Here is a 7,945-nt window from a genome sequence, read left to right on the forward strand (position 1 = left end):
AAAAGGAATTATCATGTGTGTGTGTATGTGTGTGTGTGTGTGTGTGTGTGTGTGTGTGTGTGTGTTTCCCGGGGTGGGGGATCGCTCCCGTATCCAAGGATAAGCTGCAAGAAAAGACAACTTCGGCAAAAAGTACATTTTACGGAAGAGGAGATCTACGTGTGGTAGAACAACCAGACAGCTTTTCTTTTTCGATGTTTACTCAAGATACCTCCCGTTTGTTACATTTATATATTTACTCTTTAACATTACCGTTTCCAATTATGTCGTCACTGTCCTGTCAATGATGACATTTACTGGACTCTCTGGTCGCACCCCACTCTCCATTTGTAATATATTTTTAGTGCTGTTCACCAAGCAATACTGTACCCTCTTTGACGACGACTGTCAATTAAATTGTGATGATGGCCTTGTAAGCTAAAACCCGGTTGGCCAAATAAATTAGAACTGTAGAGCACCCACCGTTTTGGCTTTTCATTTTTAATTATGAATTCGTTCTACCAAGAACCAATGTAAGATTCAGTCAGCATCAAATTACTACACAAAGAACTATGTCCTAAGAGATGATATCCAGCTCCACTCAAGATATATCTGAGACATAAGCCTTCTTGTTTCCTTTGAATACTTGTGTCATTTCATTGCTCATATCGAATAATAAAATTACGTATGCATATATGCCTGGTACAAAATACACTACTAACCTTTACAGTCCTAATTTTGTTATATTGTTTCAGAGAAAATGTCATGATATTACATAAAATTTCATTGGTATCGATATTACATTTGTGATTGTCTGCGAGACCTTTCAGTACCATACTCAGAATTTTATCTACATACCGTATCAGGACTTTTAGTACCAGACTTAGGTGAACTCTAGGTGGCCCAGAAATGGTTCAAATGGCTCTAAGCACTAGGGGACTTAACATCTGAGGTCATCAGTCCCATAGTAATACAACTACTTAAACCTAGCTAACTAAAGCGCCTAGAACCGCTCGGCCACAGCCGCTGGTACAGAAATGTAGAAGGGATATTTTGAAAGTAAGGTCCGTTCGGATGCGAAATGGAAACCACAATGAAAAACTGATGAAGTTTTCCACAGATGTGTTGGGCAGTGTCTTAAATATCCCTGTTGATCGCGTCACGTCGCTCTTTTCCTTTCTGAGCGTACAATGATCACGTAGAGATGATTAGAACAGTAGTGTATCCCGCCGAGTTTGAGGGCCTGGTGAGAGATTTCGCCTGATGTCATGCAGTCCACATAACGTAACCGCCGTGCGTTTCCCTCTTTATGAAGACTGTCGTCCTCACTTTGCAGGGGGCAATGAAGATGATCCCTCGGTGTTTTCGAAGGGAAGTGTTCGATTACCCATAATGGGGCTCATGACTGGCTCCTCTTGACAATCTCTGGCCACACAGACAACGAGCTGCAGACTAGCGTAGAGAATTGACGGAAAGCACAGGCGGCTGGTTTCTATTACGAGGGTACTGCAAAGGTACAACGGTACGACGAATGTCTAAGTCACAGCGGAGACTGTTTAGAGAAGTACGTGAAAGGTGTAGCCGACTTTTTCAAATAAAATATTTTTGATTTTCATAGTTGTCTCCATTTCACGACCGATTGGGCCTTACTTTCTGAATAGTCCTCGTATGCTTCTGACCCCGTTAGTATTTATTTGTGTTGTTCAGTGTGGAAAATGTACCACAGCGAGCGTACAGTTCTTTTGCTTCGAAGATTTCGGCGATTCTCACTAATTGCTGGAGTTATTAACGGCCGACAATCTCGATCCACCATCGACTATGGTTTCTTTGAGCTTGTTGCCGTGATTATCTGATACGATAAGATGAGCGATAATTCAAAAGGCTTCTTCGTATCTGCAGGAATGGTTTACGCAGTACAAGACATCTTTCCTTAAGACACTTTCCAGAACATGATTAAAGATGCAATGTGTGATGTAATATCACGTAGAGATGATTATTATGGATGCTGCGTTAGCCACTCTTTGCAGCATACCTCCATCCACAACTTCTTCTGTGGAATGAGCTTTGGGATGGAGGTCACGTGATCCTCTGGAGGCATTTCGAGGAGTACGCCATTGAGAGTGTACACACATTGACCATCTAATATTTCATCAATGTGCTTTCTCGATCCAAACGCTTTATGCTGGTAGATTATCTTAAAAGTCGGGATATTCCTATGTGGCGCTATGAGACCTAACACTGCCTGGCGTTAAGCCTTCGCAAAACAAATTATTTGCTAAAATTTAGGTCGGTAAAGATCTTTAAGGAGTTCCTGCTTACCACACACTACTCCACTGCTGTACACAGTACGCAATACCTCCTAGCGTGTGCTGTCACGCTGCATGATGAGCCCCCCAAATATTGCAGTGTTGATGAACCAGCACAGCTAACTGCCCACATTCAGCAAACCCTTCTCCATAGTCTAGGTTCGGAAGTAAGCCGGTTGGAACCGTGGTGATGGATGAAGTTTTCACTGCTAATATTTGGACTGCAGTTGTAGGAAAGGTGGTTGCGTTTAGTTTCTGATCACCAGCCTTTGTGCCAATGTTCTGGATTAAATTACAAACCTCTCCGCAGTGGCTCATCAAGTGAAGGCATGGGATTGTTGATTCTTGATTATCCATGCATCGGTTGGGATCAGTGTTAACGTCGGCGGTTCCCTTGGTGCTATTCAAGAGCCATAGGCTGTACGTTGACACCTCCTCTCACCACCACCACCACCACCACCACCACCACCATCACCGTCATACTACACAAACATAACACCATACACTCATCCAATACACTCACCTGACTCTACAAATACACATTAGACACTACTCTAATACATCCGTAAGGAAAGAGGGCAATGTGCCCGGAGTATGGACACTCCTACCAGCGGCTGAACGCACCACCAGGTATATCCCAATTCTATGGTATATCCGAATTCTATGGTATAAATGGAACGGCATATGAGTGGTTTAAGTCATATCTACAGAACAGAAAGCAAATAGTCTCTTTATATGCTTCAAGTGATTCAAAGGAGTTTGCCACTTCATCTAACTGGGGTGAAATTACATAAGGTGTTCCCCAAGGTTCGATCATGTGTCCCCTCCTCTTCTTCATATATGTGAATGGCCTCCCTTCTTATGTGAAATAAGATGCTGAACTGACACTGTTTGCTGATGATACAAGCATAATTATTAAACCAGTAAAAGAAAGTCCGACAGAAAATGATACAAATAAGTTCTTTGGAAAAGTTATTAATTGGTTTTCTGCGAATGGGCTTGCTCTGAACTTTGAAAAAAACACAGTACATCCAATTTTCTGCTGCAAAAAGTATAGTTCCTTCAATAAACATAACACATCAAAAAAAGTCAGTATCCAGGTAAGAGCATACTAAGTTTTGGGTGTACATATAGACGAGAATCTTAACTGGAAAATTCATATTTTGGATCTCGTAAAGCGACTAGGTTCAGCAACTTTTGCAATCAGAATAACTGCCAATTTTGAGGATGTAGAAATTAGTAAGCTAACATATTTTGCATACTTCCACTCTGATGTCATACAGAATAATATTCTGGTGCAACTCAACACTTAGGCAAAAGGTAATCACTGCTCAAAAGAAAGTAGTTATAATAATGTGTGGGGTTCACAGTCGCATATCTTGTAGGCATCTGTTTAAAAGGTTACGAATTCTCACAACAGCTTCACAGTACATTTACTAAGTAATGAAATTTTTTCTCAACAACATGGACCAGTTTAAAATCAACAGTGACATTCATGATTACAATACCAGGAAAAAGAAAGACCTATACTATCCTTTACTTAACCTGTCTTTGTCTCAGAAAGGGGTAAAATATGCTGGTATAAAACTTTTTGATAAAATTACCAGATGAAATAAAATGTCTGACAGACAGCAGTAACAGTTTCAAAAACAAATTGAAACCATGCCTCCTTGACAACTCCTTTTATACCATAGATGAATTCTTGAATCTGAGTAAATAAATCTGGTGATATAATATATACATTTTGTGCCATTTAAGGAAATGGGATAGATAATAGAAACATTTAGGTATAACACTAAAATGTAAAAAAAAAAGAACTTATTTCCTGTGCGCATTTCTTGTGCATTTGACAATTTCCACATCATAACGATTTTTCCATACTATTGATCAATGGAACACATAATTAACTAACTAACTCCCAGAAAACAACTCCCATGGAGGAAAGTTATGAGCGAAATGGCGCAGTGGTTACAACACCGAACTCGCATTCAGGAGGACTACTGTTCAAATATGCAGCCGGACATCTAGATATCGGTTTTACGTAATTTCCCTGAATCGCTACTAGCAAATTCCGGGATGGTCGCTTTGAACACGGCACGGTCGATTTCTTCCCCATTCTTTCGTAATTCGAACCAGTGCTCCGTCTTTAGTGACTTCCTCTCTCCCTTCGATTTTTGAGGAACATTGGCTAGATCAGTCAGTTTCTGTGGCCAGAACGTACGGTTCTTGCATTTTGTTATTTTCGGCTGCTGTCAAGAGTTGATCCTGAAAACGTCACTTGTCACCGTGGCAGAGAAAGAGTTACGTTTTCGCCGATGTCGCTAAGCAGCTTAAGGATATTAATTTATTACACAAGTGGCCGAATCTCCTCTCACAGGAAACAGAGCTGTTAGGTACAAGCGATGCAATTAATAAAATGATCACCTAGATCCGTAATCAACTGCTGGCTCGAACTCTCGAGAAAATACTTCAGTACGCTTGGTTTACGGCGAAATTGTCACCAGAACCGAGATATTTCGCAGCGTTATCGAGGTTGCTTTTCCTAGTGACATTCACACTAAAAAAGTGACTTTGGCATATGTGCCTTCACATGTTGCTCGTGGTGCTCCTAATTTTTATACTTTTAATGTATGTATATATGACTCTGGGGAATGCAATGATTCTCCTGAAATATAAAAGTAAAAAATGAAAGCAGACAATGAAACCCTAAAATTCATATGTATTTCATTTTCAATTATTGTTAATTGTATGGGGCTGTATAACATTAGTGATGATAAAATCTGTTTTAATAACATTTGTGTAGCGCCTCCTTTTCTTTTCTCCAAGTAACTCACCGAAAAGTCTTAACACAAGTTTTAATAAAAGAAATGTAGTTCTAGCATTACTAAGGATGAGGCACCGGAGAATATGAATCACCCACAAGCTTCACTTTACGTTTGCATTTATTGCAACAAACCCAGTTAAAAAACCAACAATTGCGTGTTGAAATTGATTAGGTAGGTCACAGCTATACTGACAAAAATTTACACAAAACAGGTTAAGGCTTATAAATTTAGAAATTTTAAATTCCACGAAAATTAGAGAGTAAACAGTTGAACTGGAGAACAACCTGGTTCAGATTTGAGTGGTATACAGTATAACACTGAAACACTTTCCGACGAGATAAATCGTAGAACACGGAGAACTAAGCAGATTCACATGTTAAAGGATACCGGATCAGTTAGTTTAATTTGCGAGTGATATTTCAGTGGGCCTGCTTAAACACAAAATAAGACAGGATAAATCTAACACCCATTAAAAGGGGCATATACATTAAATCATGGAAATAGCAAAGTAAATTTAAAGATACCAATAATATATACAAAGAGGCTTCTAACAAAACTCTGTTTCTTCTTGAACAATTCAGCATTTAAAGGGGGTTACAAATTATCCTTAAAACCATCGCTTTTGGATCACATTGGCCGTGTAAAATCAGTAAACTCGACCACAATAAGTTACTTTCTATATAAAACTGTCATAAGATCAATGGAGTCCTAATGGACCAGCGCTAGCCTAAAGTTTGCTTGAGGAAATAAGCCCCTTCCTAAGGCTGAGACAGGTAAAGAAACAGTAAGACTGACCTCCACATTGTGCTAAACTCATTAATTGAAGTGATTGGCTGAAGAACAAACAAGTCACGATAGAAATCGCAACAGCACCAGGAGCTGGGCAACTGTAACCGCATATAGGAATAGACCCACTAATAAATCTTTGTAGATTACGGGCATTCACACTTCCAGAATAAGGGTTGAAAATAGAAGAACTTGTAGTCACTCAAGAAATGAGAGAACTGGAATGAACCGAATAAAATTGCTATTAATTTACCTAAGTAATACATTAGATATACCCCAAATGACTGTTGTGAGTGCTGAGGTGGTTAACAGACCATTAAGATGACATAACGTAGACCGGGCCAGAACCCAAAAGAGAGAACATCACATGTCAAAACCCCATTTCACGGGCGGAACAAGTTTTACATAATTTACAGTATAAAATAGTTATTTAAATAATTAACTAAAATCTCATTGAAAACTGGATAAACAAGTTGAGCAAATGCAAATTTAAGTCACATTTATCTTGGTTGCTTGACGTGCCTCGTGAGTGGTATGGGACGTCCTGGTTATAGATTCAAACAAACCCACTTAACCACAAGACAACAAAAATTCTTTTCTAATACATTGGGCTGAATATTAACACTGAAATGAACCCAACAGTACACAGCGGAAGAAACGGAAGAGAATACTAATGTGCCTGATAGGAACAGTCAACAGTACTCATGATGAATAACTTCGGCAATAGAGCGGGGTTACTGATTCACTGTTTTAGCTGAATGTGAATGTCAACCACCGCTAAACAAAGAGTATGATAGATCTTACTTTGATTGATGCACACTCCGACGAATAGCTACCGGTACCAGGACACAGTCTTGCTTCCACACCGGCAACATAGAGGAAACAGAACTGATAGAATTTCCATAAACAAGTAGAAAACGAGTGACGGGAGAGATGATACACGCAGTGAGTCACGAAGGCATTGGGTTGTAAATCAATTGGCAATGTTCGTTTCACAAGTCAGAGCAGAATATATTTCAAAGATAAGGGCAATGACAACATTGTCTCCCCTCACACAGATGCGATCATGTTGCGTATTCAAATAACGCATTATGATATGATAATCACCGATGAACGTCAAAGATATTACCTATAATATATTCTTGCTTTAATGTCTCTCACTGTTTGTTACATTATGCAAGTTCTAATATTGTATACTGTCAGCATACAAAATATCAGCTTAATGGAACTGTGAAACATACGTTCTGTACCAAAATTAATTAAAGAATTGCTTTAAGACCACTAGACTACTTGTCAAATAAACAATGGTATAAATCTGTACATATATGTATACATATAATGATAATATTGAAATTCCAGAATGAGATTTTCACTCTGCAGCGGAGTGTGCGCTGATATGAAACTTTCTGTCAGATTAAAACTGTGTGCCGGACCGAGACTCGAACTTGGTACCTTCGCCTTTCGCGGGCAAGTGCTCTACCAACTGAGCTACCCAAGCACGACTCACGCCCCCTCCTCACAGCTTTACTTCTGCCAGAACCACGTCTCCTACCTTCTAAAGTTTACAGAAGCTCTCCTGGTAGAGCACTTGCCCGTGGAAGGCAAAGGTCCCGAGTTCGAGTCTTGGTCCGGCACACAGTTTTAATCTGCCAGAAAGTTTCGTAATTAAAATTATTGGATGTGAGGTCCGACAGTTATGCAAATCAAAATGAAGGATAATTAAGGTGAAAGTGACTAAAGACAAATATTTACTTGCATCAGCATAAACAAGTAACACTAAACGTATACGCATACTTAATATGAACAATAAAATTGAGACGATGTAAATCGTATGGCTTTGTAAACAGAAACAACGAATCCTTGGCAAAACAGAAGGAAGACACAGTGCCGATTCCTTATCGACCTTGCCCACGTCAATATGTACATAATACACAGTACACCTATTCAACATTATGTTATGCTGTATTATTTTTTTCTTTGCCTTTTTTCCAAAACATTTTTCTTAATAGTGTAATCAGACTCTGTACTGAAATGTGCTCTCTGATGCGT

Source organism: Schistocerca cancellata, chromosome 3 (genome assembly GCF_023864275.1).
Source record: "Schistocerca cancellata isolate TAMUIC-IGC-003103 chromosome 3, iqSchCanc2.1, whole genome shotgun sequence".
NCBI lineage: Eukaryota > Metazoa > Arthropoda > Insecta > Orthoptera > Acrididae > Schistocerca > Schistocerca cancellata.